This window comes from Hippopotamus amphibius, chromosome 7 (genome assembly GCF_030028045.1).
Source record: "Hippopotamus amphibius kiboko isolate mHipAmp2 chromosome 7, mHipAmp2.hap2, whole genome shotgun sequence".
Taxonomy (NCBI): Eukaryota; Metazoa; Chordata; class Mammalia; order Artiodactyla; family Hippopotamidae; genus Hippopotamus; species Hippopotamus amphibius.
This window is the reverse complement of record NC_080192.1, coordinates 66,516,393-66,529,344: the sequence shown is the minus strand read 5'-3', so window position 1 is coordinate 66,529,344 and position 12,952 is coordinate 66,516,393. Positions and strand designations below refer to the sequence as shown.

At 36.7% G+C, this 12,952-nt stretch overlaps 1 non-coding gene across 1 annotated transcript; it reads left to right on the top strand.

The window, feature by feature from the left end:
* Positions 1 to 1,201: 1,201 nt before the first annotated feature.
* Positions 1,202 to 1,336, top strand: LOC130857910 (small nucleolar RNA SNORA70). Its single transcript, XR_009054906.1, has one exon. It is a non-coding gene; the product is annotated as a small nucleolar RNA SNORA70 (small nucleolar RNA).
* Positions 1,337 to 12,952: the final 11,616 nt, after the last annotated feature.

The following is a 12,952-nucleotide window of genomic DNA, read 5'->3' as shown; positions in this document are numbered from 1 at the left end:
GTCTGTCTACCTAGTACATTATGTCCCCCTTTCAAAAAAACAAAAACAAAACAAATTACAATGTATACCAAAAGTTAAAACAAACAAAAACAAAAACAAACAAACCAGAAAAACCCACACACCTGAAGAGACAGAACAAGCATCAGAACAGACACAGCAGGGATATTGGAACTTTCAGAATGAGAATTTAAAACAACTGTGAAAAAGACTTTGATGGGCTTCTCAGTACAAAGAACATAGCTGAGAAAATAATCTCTGAGCTAGAGGCTATATCACATAACCTTGAAAACCAAAAAGCAAAGAGAACAGAGACTGATAAAAACAGAGAAGACTATCCAAGGACTGTGGGACAGGTGCAAAATGTGTAGCATGTATAATGGGACTACCAAAAGGAGAAGAAAGAAAAGAATGGAAGAAATATGAGAAATGATTATGACCAAAAATTTCCCCAAATTAAGATCAAACACAAAACCACAGATTCAGGAATGTTATAGAACATCAAGCATGATAAATGCCAGAAAAAAAAAATTCCAAAAAACACCAGATGGGACAAATAAACACCTTATCTGCTGAGGAACAAATACAAGAATTGCGTTTGACATTTCCTCAGAAACTGTGAACAAGAAGAGAGTATACTGACATAAAGTATTGGGAGAAAAAAAAAATCCTGCAATGTTGTGCCCTGTGAAATTTTCCTTCAAAAGTGCAGGAAAATTAAAGACTTCCTCAGACAAACAAAAATTGAGGGTATTTGTTGCCAGCAGACCTACCCTACAGGAAATGTTATAAAAGTTATTTTATAGAGAAAGAAAATAACATGGGTCAGAAAATTGGATCAGTATGAAGAAAGGAATAGCATCAAGGAATGAATAAAGTTAAAATAAAAACAGTTATTTTTCATATTATTAATTGATTAGATAAGAATTTGTTAAATATGATAATATCAAGAATGCATTGGATTATACATGTTTATATTTTATACACATATGTGTGTATGCTTATGTATATGTGAAATGAATGACAGCAGTGATACAAGGGATGGGGGAAAACTGGGATTGTTTTGTTATTGTAAGGTACTCATACTGCCTGTGATGTATATAGTATTATTTGAAAGTGGACTTAGATTAGCTGAGAATGTATATTACAAACTCTAGGACAAATATTAAAAAAAATAAAAATAAAAAATAAAACAAAAAACAAACTGCAGCCAACTAAGTTGACCATGCTCTTTTCCTCATGGGGTTCCTGGTGTCCAAATGCTGCAAGCAGTAGTCTATTTGGTAATGTATGCAACCTGTTGCTCATGCGTGTTGCCCAAAGAGACATGGCAACAGCCCATTCTAGTAGATATTCATGTCTGACCTCATACTGTCCCCAGCATAGGCTCCAGACAGGTATGGAGTGATAGCTTCAAAAAGCCTGAGCCAGATTGGCCAGGGTCCACATTGGCCAAATCATCATGTCCATCTACACCAAACTGCAGAGCAAGAAGCATGTGAATGAGGCCCTATTCAAGGACAAGTTCAAGTTAGCTGGCTGCTAGAATTCTACATCTCCAAGAAGTAGGATTTTACCAAGTTTAACGCAGATGAATTTGAAGGCATCACAGCTGAAAAACAGCTCATCCTAGATAGCTATGGGGTAAAGCACATTTCTAATAATAACCCTTGGACAAAAGGTGGGCCTTGCATTCATAAGAGCTTCAGCACTGTCCCATGTTTACTCACCAAGAAATCCTACCTTCTGTTCAAAAACAAAAACAAAAACAAACAAAAAACAAGTATAATTGATATACTAATGAGAAAAAATGTAATCACATTTAATGCTCATTTAAAACCACAAAAGGCAGAGAAAGAATGGAATACAAAAATAGAAATAAAGGCAAAATACAGATAAGGAACAGATATAATCAGTGCTAACTACATCAAAATCACTCAGAATGTCAATGGTCTATATGGACCAATTAAATGATAGAAATTGTTAGCTTGGATCAAAAAACAAGACCATCTGTATGTTATGTACATCAAACCCAACTTAAATATAAAGGCACACATTAATTAAAAGTAAATGCATGAATAAAGATATACCGTGATAACGCTAATCAAAAAAAAAAAAAAAAGAGAGAGCAAGAAAAGCTAGAGTAGCTATATTAACTTCAAAATAAAGCAGAAAAAAAGCTTAAAATGTTATCAGGAAAAAGAGGGGGTATTATATAATGAAAAAGTGGTTTATTCTCCAAGAAGACATAACAATGCTTATGTATCTAACAATACAACATCAAAATATATGAAGCAAAAACTATTAGAACAGCAAAGAGACATAGATAAATTCACTATCTAAGTTAGAGTCTTCAACACCCCTCTTTCATCAATGAGCAGATGTAGGAGGCAGAAAGTCAGTAAGAACCTAGTTGAACTCAATAACACTATCAATTGGATGTAATTGATGTCTATAAAGTACTTCACTCAACAACAGTAGAATACACAACTCTTCTCAACCATGTGTGGAATATTCACCATGATAGACCACATTCTGGGCCATGAAATACTTAAACAAGTGTAAAAGAATGGACATAATGCAACCTCTGCTTTCAGACTACAAATGAATTAAACTAGTAATTAAATAACAGAAAGATTAACTGAAAAATGCCAAATAAAACACATAGAGACTAAACACCATACTTCTAAATAACACATGGATCAAAGTAGAAATTTCAAGACAAATTAAAAAAAATATTTTTTACTAGGTTAATATATATAAGTTAATGGCTCTTCTATATCCCATGAATAAACAAGTGAAATTTGAAATTAAATACACAATACCATTTACAGTAGCACTCAAAAATATGTAATACTTAGGTATAAATCAGCAAAACATACAAGATCTGTGCGGTGAAAACTACAAAACTCTGATAAATGAAATCAGAGAAGAAGTAAAAAATGGATAGATAGTCCACGTTCATGGATAAGAAAAACCAACTTTGTCAAGATGTCAGTTCTTCCCAATCTGATCTATAGATTTGACATAATTCTAATCAAAATTCTTCAAGTTATACTGTGAATATCAACAAACTGAAAAAGTTTACATGGAGGGGCAAATGAGCCTGAATAGCAAACACAATGTTGAAGGAGAAGAACAAAGTGGGAGAACTGACACTACCCTACTGTGAGAATTCTGTAGTGCTGTAGTAATCAAGACAATGTGATATTGGTGAAAGAATAGACAAACAGATGAATGGAACAGAATAGGAAGCCCAGAAATAGTCCCAGTGAATATTGAAGTTGGTCTTTAACAAAGGAGCAAAGGTAATAAAATGGAGCAAAGATAGTCTTTTCAACACATGGTGCTAGAACAACTGGACACCTATATTAAGAAATAAAACTAAAAAAGAATCTAGATCTAGATCTTACACCCTTCAAAAAACTTAACTCTAAATTGATCACAGGCTGAAATATAAGACAAAAATCTATAAAACTCTTTGAAGATAACAGGAGAAAATCTAAATAACCTTGAGTATGATGATGACTTTTTACATAAAACAACAAAGGCATGATCTATGAAAGAAATAATTGATAAACAAGTCATTAAAATTAAAACTTAAAATATTCTGTGAAAGAGAATGATAAGACAAGCCTCCAATGGGGAGAAAATATTTTTTAAAGGCATATCTGATAAAGGACTGGTACCAAATATATATTAAAAAATCGTACTGATGAACCCAGTGACAAGACAAGAATAAGGATGCAGATGCAGAGAATGGACTGGAGGACACAAGGTTGGGGGGGTGGGGGGTGAAAGGGAAGATGGGATGAAGTGAGAGAGTAGCATAGACATATATATACTACCAACTGTAAAATAGATAGCCAGTGGAAAGTTGCTGTATAACAAGGGGAGATCAACTCGATGATGGATGGTGCCTTAGAGGGCCGGGACAGGGAGGGTGTGGGGCAGTTGAGGGAGGGAGGGAATATGGGGATATGTGTATAAATACAGCTGATTGACTTTGGTGTACCTCAAAAACTGGTACAAGAGTGTAAAGCAATTATATTCCAATAAAAAAAGTCATATAACTCAACAGTAAATAGACAACAATAACATAAAACAATAAAAAAATGGACCAAAGAACTTAACAGACATCCCACCAAGAAAGATATATGCAGGGCAAATAAGCATTTGAGAAGAAGTTCCCCAACATACTTTGTCAGGGAAATTTAACAATGAGATATCACTACATACTTAAAAGAGTAGCAAAAATCTGTTAACACTGACAACAGCAAATTTTGGCAAGAATATGGAACAACGGGAAATCTCATTTTTGCTGGCTGGAATGGCAAATTGTACAGTAACTTTGGAAGACAGTCTGGCAGTTTGTTACAAAACTACGTATACTTTTTACCATATGATCCAGCAATAGCATTCCTAGGTGTTTAACCAAAAGAGTGGCAAAATTATGGCCACACAAAAACCTACACGTGGATGCTTAAGCTATTTTCTTCATAACTGTCAAAAGTTGAAAAAAATCCAAGATGCTCTTCAACAGGGAAATGGATAAAGTGTGGCTCATCCAGAAAATGAAATGTTTTCAACACTAAAAAGAAATGTTATCAAACTCATGAAACAATATGGAAGAAACTTAAATGCACATTACTAAGTGAAAACTTAGTAGGCAATCTGTAAAAGGACACATACTGTATGATTCTAACTTTAGGACGTTCTGTAAAAGGTGCAACTATGGAGACATTTAAAAGATCAGGTTTGCAGGGGAAAATGGCATGAAGAGGCAGAACACAGAGGAATTCTGGACCGTGAAAGTACTATGCAAAATACAGTAATGATGCATACATACACTTATATATTTGTCAAAACCCATAGAATAGACAATATCAAGAGTGAACCATAACGTAAGTTATTGGCTTTGGGTGATTACAATGTAGGTTCATAAACTGTAGCAAATGGACCTCTCAGGTAGAGGATATTAAAAATGTGGGTAGTTTATAGCATGGGTGGGGTCAGAGGATATATGAGAAATTTCTGTACTTTCCCTTCAACTTTATTGTGAGCCTTAAATTGCTATAAAACACAAAGTCTTACTTTTAAAAAATAAGGTGAAATAAAAACTTTGCAGGTAACAAAAAACTTCAAGGAATGTATTCCCAGCAAACCAGAGCTAAAGAAATGTTAGAATGTTTAAAAATTTTTAATGTTTAAAAAATAGTTCAAGCACAAGAATATGATATGAAAGAGTAATTTAAATGAAAAAAATAAAAGATGGAGATTAAACATAAAGACATTAAGATATATACATATAAATACATAAAACTTGGGCTATAACCAGTATGGAAAGATTTGAATTTTAGCTGGGATGAATGTTTTTTATGTTGAAGAAAAGTTGATGTATCCTTAAAGTTAAGAAAATAAACTCAGAATTAGATAATCCTCTGTGAGACTCAGTTTTTCCCAACCCCCACAGCCCCCCCCCCCAAAAAAAAGAATAATGAGGATATTTAAGTAGGGTTATCTAGAGTATAAAATGAGTTGTATGCCATGAATAAATGAACAAATAAATAAGTAAATGACCTTTTCCCTCTTATTTTTAACTTCTTCCTATTATGCAAAGGGCCAGATAGTAAACATTTACACTATATTTGCAGGCTATAAAGTTCTGGTACAACTACCCTACTCTGTGTTTGTAGAACAAAATTAGCTATAGGTGATACAGAGACAAATGAGCATGGCTATCTTTCAATAAACCATTTTCAAAAATATACCTCAAACTAGTTTTCACGCACCAAAGAATGTTTAAAATTAGTATAAAAATTGTAAACTCTAATATAAAATCAGTGAGATATCAGAAAGAAATTTCACCAAATAAAAAATAGAGGGTTAATACACAAGTGAAAAAAGTATCCAAAAAGATGGCGGCGAAGTAGAGAGACATGGAGTGCATCCCTCTCCATAGATGCATTGGGAATGCACGGAAGGACGCAGTCATTCCCACAGAGAACCAGCTGAACACCAGCAGATGGCCTCGGACACCAGAGAGGGCTGTGGGGAGCGCGACATAGCCGGTAGGGGGGCATCTACGAGGGCTCAAAGAGGGTGAAGCGGCGGAGCTGTGGCAGACGGGAGGGAGTGAGAAACATACGGAGGGTCCGCAGCGCAGCTCAGTGTTCCCGGACCAAGACATTGATCCGCGGCTGAACAGAGGGTCCAGGAGTGGGAGCGTGGGAACCGGAGAGCTGGTTCAGGGTGAGAAACATTGTTGCCGGTAGGGTGACGGACCGAGAGGACAGGAGGGAGGAGGTCCGTGGAGAGGAGTGCCCGTCCCTGAGAGCTGCCCGGCCATGATGGCAGCTGGAGGCTGCAGGCTCACGGGCGGGGGGGAGGAGCCACGCACATAGCCTCTCTCTCTCTTTCCGTGCCTCTGCAGCAGGCAGTGGAGAGAAGCCCTGCAGGCCACCTAAGGCGCTCAGGGTTAACAAGCACTCTCAGGCACTCGGGCGGGGCTAGATTAAAACCCCTTGCAATGCCAGCAGCAGGGAGGCTGCTGAGAGAAAACAACAACAACAACAACAACAGCATCAAAAAGAAACCCCGAGAGAGGCCCAACTCTAAGACTTTCTGTGTACGCCTGAGCCACCAGCGCCCTCTGCAACAGGCACCTCCAAGCCTGACTGAAACAACAGAGCGCCACTGCTCACTCACTCCCAGGAGAAGGAGCCACTATTGTACCCTCTCCCTCCCCACACACTGCCGCTTACAGAGGAACAATAAAGGAACCTCTGCTGGTCATGGAATAACGCTAAAAAAACCCAAGGCAAGGAGAAGGACACTTACAGCTGAGACGCTAAGGAAACAGAAATACTAGTATCAGTACCTATTGAACTGGCCCATTTTGGGATCAGTTCTGGATTTTTTTTTTTTTTCTTTTTCTCTCTCTCTTTTTTTTTTTTTTTTTTTTTTTTTGGTCTATTAAATGCGATCTTAGCCCTAAGGGATCTACAAGTTTTATAACATATTTTTTTAATGATATTTTTTATTCTTTTTTTTTTTTGCATTTTTATATACTTCTATTTCTAGCTAAGTTTTTGGTAGTACGGACAATATATCTCTCATACTTTCCTTTCATTCCTATCTTTTATACATTTCTATTCCTTTCTTATTATTTGCATATTTCCAACCACATTACGCTCTTCTGTTCCCCTTTCTTCCAGCCTTTTTAAGTCTATTTTATCTTAACATACTTATAAGCAACACTATCAGTCTGCTCAGACTCCTTGCTCTATTCTCCAGATGATGCACTGCCTTGGTATTAATATTAGGCTTTTGTCTTTATCTTAGTTCTTAGTACAGTTGTCTAATTACATTCTGAGAATCTCCATTCTCTCTGGTGGTACTCCAGCTCTTTTCTATATTTGATCCTAGCTTACAAAATCTCCATAGATTGATGTTTGTATGTGTAGGGGGTTATTTGTTGTTTGTTTGCTTTTGCTTTTGTCTCTGATTTGTTCTGTTTCAGTTGTCAATTTCTGTTGGGTTTCTCTTTGAATATGTGATAGCACACTGGGGTTCTGTCAGGTCTTTCTAGAGCCTTATGTCCTAACAGATTCAGTAATTGTGTGTCTTAAACATGTATGTGTTTCCTAGACATAATTTTCGTTTAATCCAATACTTGGACATTAGTCTGAGGCTTGGACAGTCTTCTATAAACACCTCTATCGCCAGGACAAGCAACCCCAAAAGTTTGGACAACCATGAGGAAACAAAGAAACACCATGCAGGCAAAGGAGCAGGAAAAAAACCCACAAGACCAAATAAATGAAGAGGAAATAGGAAAAATGCCTGAAAAAGAATTTAGAGTAATGATAGTAAAAATGATACAAAATCTTGATAACAAAATAGAGAAAGTACAAGAAACAGTTCATAAGAACTCAGAAAAACAAACAGCAATGGATAACAAAATAACTGAAATTAAAAATACTCTAGATGCTATAACCAGCAGAATGACTGAGGCAGAAGAACGAATAAGTGAGTTGGAAGATAGAATGGGGGAAATAACTGCCACAGAGCAGGAAAAAGAAAAAAAGAATAAAAAGATTAGAAGACAGTCTCAGAGACCTCAGTGATAACCTTAAACGTACCAACATTCAAATTATAGGCATCGGAGAAGAAGAAGAAAACAAGAAAGGGTCTGAGAAAATATTTGAAGAGGTTATAGTGGAAAACTTCCCCAATATGGGAAAGGAAATAATCAACCAAGTCCAAGAAGCACAGAGAGTCCCATACAGAATAAACCCAAGGAGAAATGCACCAAGACACATATTAATCAAACTAATGACAATTAAACACAAAGAAAAAATATTAAAAGCAGCAAGAGAAAAGCAACAAATACCATATAAGGGAAAACCCATCAGGATAACAGCTGACCTTTCTACAGAAACTCTGCAGGCCAGAAGGGAATGGCAGGATATACTGAAAGTCCTGAAAGAGAGAAACCTACAGCCAAGAATACTCTACCCAGCAAGGATCTCATTCAGATTTGAGGGAGAAATCCAAAGCTTTCCAGACAAGCAAAAGTGAAGAGAATTCAGCACCACCAAACCAGCCTTACAACAAGTGCTAAAGGAACTTCTCTAAGTAGGAAACACAAGAAAAGGAAAACACCAACAAATACACACCCAAAACAATTCAGAAAATGGTAATTGGAACACACATGTCAATAATCACTTTAAATGTAAATGGATTAAATGCTCCAACCAAAAGACACAGACTGGCTGAATGGATACAAAAACAAGACCCTTCTATATGCTGCCTACAAGAAACCTACTTCAGACCAAGGGATACATATAGACTGAAAGGAAAGGGATGGAAAAAGATATTCCATGCAAATGGAAGTCAAAAGAAAGCTGGAGTAGCAATACTCCTATCAGACAAATGAGACTTGAAAGTAAAGACTATTACAAGAGACAAGGAAGGACACTACATAATGATCAAGGGATCCATCCAAGAAGAACATATCACAATGGTAAATATTTATGCCCCCAATATAGGAGCACCACAATACATAAGGCAAATGCTAACAGCTATAAAAGGGGACATCGACAGTAACACAATAATAGTGGGAGACTTGAACACCCCACTTACATCAATGGACAGATCATCCAAACAGAAAATAAAGAAAGACACACAAGCTTTAAATGACATGTTAGACCATCTCGACTTAATTGATATTTATAGGACATTCCATCCAAAAACGACAGACTACACTTTCTTCTCAAGTGCACATGGAACATTTTCCAGGATAGATCACATCTTGGGTCACAAATCAAACCTCAGCAAATTCAAGAAAATTGAAATCATATCAAGCATCTTCTCAGACCACACACCATGAGACTAGATATCCATTACAGGAAAAAAAACTGCAAAAAATACAAACACATGGAGGCTAAACAATTCACTCTTCAACAACCAAGGAATCACTAAAGAAATCAAAGAGGAAATCAAAAAGTATCTAGAAACAAATGACAACGAAAACACAACAACCCAAAACCTATGGGACGCAGCAAAAGCAGTTCTAAGAGGGAAGTTTATAGCAATACAATCCTACATTAAGAAACAAGAAAATGATCGAATAAACAACCTAACCTTACACCTAAAACAACTAGAGAAAGAAGAACAAAGAAACCCCAATGGGAGCAGAAGGAAAGAAATCATAAAGATCAGAGCAGAAATAAATGAAAAAGAAAGGAAAGAAACCATAAGAAAAATAAATAAAACTAAAAGCTGGTTCTTTGAGAAGATTAACAAAATCGATAAACCATTAGCCAGACTCATCAAGAAAAAAAGGGAGAAGATGCAAATCAACAGAATTAGAAATGAAAAAGGAGAAGTAACAACGGACACCTCAGAAATACAAAACATCATGAGAGACTACTACAAGAAACTATATGCCTATAAATTGGATAACCTGGAAGAAATGGATACATTCTTAGAAAAATACAATCTTCCAAGACTGAACCAGGAAGAAATAGAAACCATGAACAGAGCAATCACAGGTACGGAAAGTGAGGCAGTGATTAAAAATCTCCCAACACACAAAAGCCCAGGACCAGATGGATTCACGGGCGAATTCTATCAAACATTTCAAGAAGAGTTAACACCTATCCTTCTCAAACTCTTCCAAAATATTGCAGAAGGCGGAGCACTCCCAAACTCATTCTATGAGGCCACCGTCACCCTGATACCAAAACCAGGCAAAGATGTCACACAAAAAGAAACGTACAGACCAATATCATTGATGAATATAGATGCAAAAATCCTCAACAAAATACTAGCTAACAGACTCCAACAGCACATTAAAAAAATCATACACCATGATCAAGTGGGGTTTATCCCTGGGATGCAAGGATTCTTCAATATATGCAAATCAATCAACGTGATACATCATATCAACAAATTGAAGGATAAAAACCATATGATCATCTCAATAGATGCAGAAAAAGCTTTTGACAAAGTTCAACATCCATTTATGATAAAAGCTCTCCAGAAAATGGGCATAGAAGAAAATTACCTCAACATAATAAAAGCCATATATAAAAAACCAAAAGCCAACATCGTTCTCAATGGAGAAAAACTGGAAGAATTCCCTCTAAGAACAGGAACAAGTCAAGGGTGTCCACTCTCACCACTATTATTCAACATAGTTTTGGAAGTTTTAGCCACAGCAATCAGAGAAGAAAAAGAAATCAAAGGAATCCAAATTGGAAAAGAAGAAGTAAAATTGTCACTCTTTGCAGATGACATGATATTATACACAGAAAACCCTAAAGACTCTTCCAGAAAACTGCTAGCACTAATTGATGAGTTGAGTCAAGTAGCAGGATACAAAATGAATGCACAGAAATCTCTTGCATTCCTATACACTAACAATGGAAGAGCAGAAAGAGAAATTAAGGAAACTCTCCCATTCACCATTGCAACAAAAAGAATAAAATACCTAGGAAGAAACCTGCCTAAGGAGGCAAAAGATCTGTATGCAGAAAACTTTAAGACATTGATGAAAGAAATCAAAGATGACACAAACAGATGGAGGGACATACCATGTTCCTGGATTGGAAGAATCAACATCGTGAAAATGACTCTACTACCCAAAGCAATTTACAGATTCAATGCAATCCCCATCAAATTACCAATGGCATTTTTCACAGAACTAGAGCAAGAAATCTTATGATTTGTATGGAAACACAAAAGACCCTGAATAGCCAAAGCAATCTTGAGAAGGAAAAATGGAGTTGGTGGAATCAGGCTTCCTGACTTCAAACTATACTACAAGGCCATAGTGATCAAGACACTATGGTACTGGCACAAAAATAGAAAGAACGATCAATGGAATAGAATAGAGAACTCAGAAGGAAGCCCAAACACATATGGTCACCTTATCTTTGACAAAGGAGGCACGAGTATACAATGGAAAAAAGACAGCCTCTTCAATAAGTGGTGCTGGGAAAATTGGACAGCAACATGGAAAAGAATGAAATTAGAACACTTCCTAACACCATACACAAAAATAAACTCCAAATAGATTAAAGACCTACATGTAAGGCCAGACACTATCAAACTCCTAGAGGAAAACACAGGCAGAACACTCTATGACATATATCAAAGCAACATCCTTTTGGACCCACCTCCTAGAATCATGGAAATAAAATCAAGAATAAACGAATGGGACCTCATGAAACTTAAAAGCTTTTGCACAGTGAAAGAAACCGTAAACAAGACTAAAAGGCAACCCTCAGAATGGGAAAAAATAATTGCCTATGAAACAACGGACAAAGGATTAACCTCCAAAATATACAAGCAGCTCATGAAGCTTCATACCAAAAAAGCAAATAACCCAATCCACAAATGGGCAGAAGACCTAAGTAGACATTTCTCCAAAGAAGACATACAGATGGCCAACACACACATGAAAACATGCTCAACATCACTAATCATCAGAGAAATGCAAGTCAAAGCCACAATGAGGTATCACCTCACACCAATCAGAATGGCCATCATCACAAAGTCTGGAAACCACAAATGTTGGAGAGGGTGTGAAAAAAAGGGAAGTCTCCTGCACTGTTGGTGGGAATGTAAGTTGGTACAGCCACTATGGAAAACAATTTGGAGGTTCCTTAAAAAACTACAAATAGAACTACCATATGATCCAGTCATCCCACTCCTGGGCATATACCCAAAGAAAACCTTAATCCCAAAAGCAACATGTACCATCATGTTTATTGCAGCACTATTTACAATAGCCAGGACATGGAAGCAACCTAAATGCCCATCAACAAATGAATGGATACAGAAGATGTGGCATATATATACAATGGAATATTACTAAGCTCTAAAAAGGGATGAGATGGAGCTGTATGTAATGAGGTAGATAGAACTACAATCTGTCATCCAGAGTGAAGTAAGTCAGAAAGAGAAGGACAAATATTGTATGCTAACTCACATATACGGAATCTAAAAATGGTACTGATGAACTCAGTGACAAGAATAAGGATGCAGATACAGAGAATGGACTGGAGAACTCGAGGTATGGGAGGGGGTGGGGGGTGAAGGGGAAACTGAGACGAAGCGAGAGAGTAGCACAGACATATATATACTACCAACTGTAAAATAGTCAGTGGGAAGTTGTTGTATAACAAAGGGAGTCCAACTCGAGGATGGAAGATGCCTTAGAGGACTGGGGCAGGGAGGGTGGGGGGTACTCGAGGGGCGGGAGTCAAGGAAGGGAGGGAATACAAGGATATGTGTATAAAAACAGATGATTGAACCTGGTGTACCCCCAAAAAAATAAAAAATAAAAAAAAGTATCCAAACTTACATCTAATCAAATAAATATACCTTAAAATTATAAGTAACTAGCCTTTTATATGCCGAATTAAAAACTAATTGTTAATAT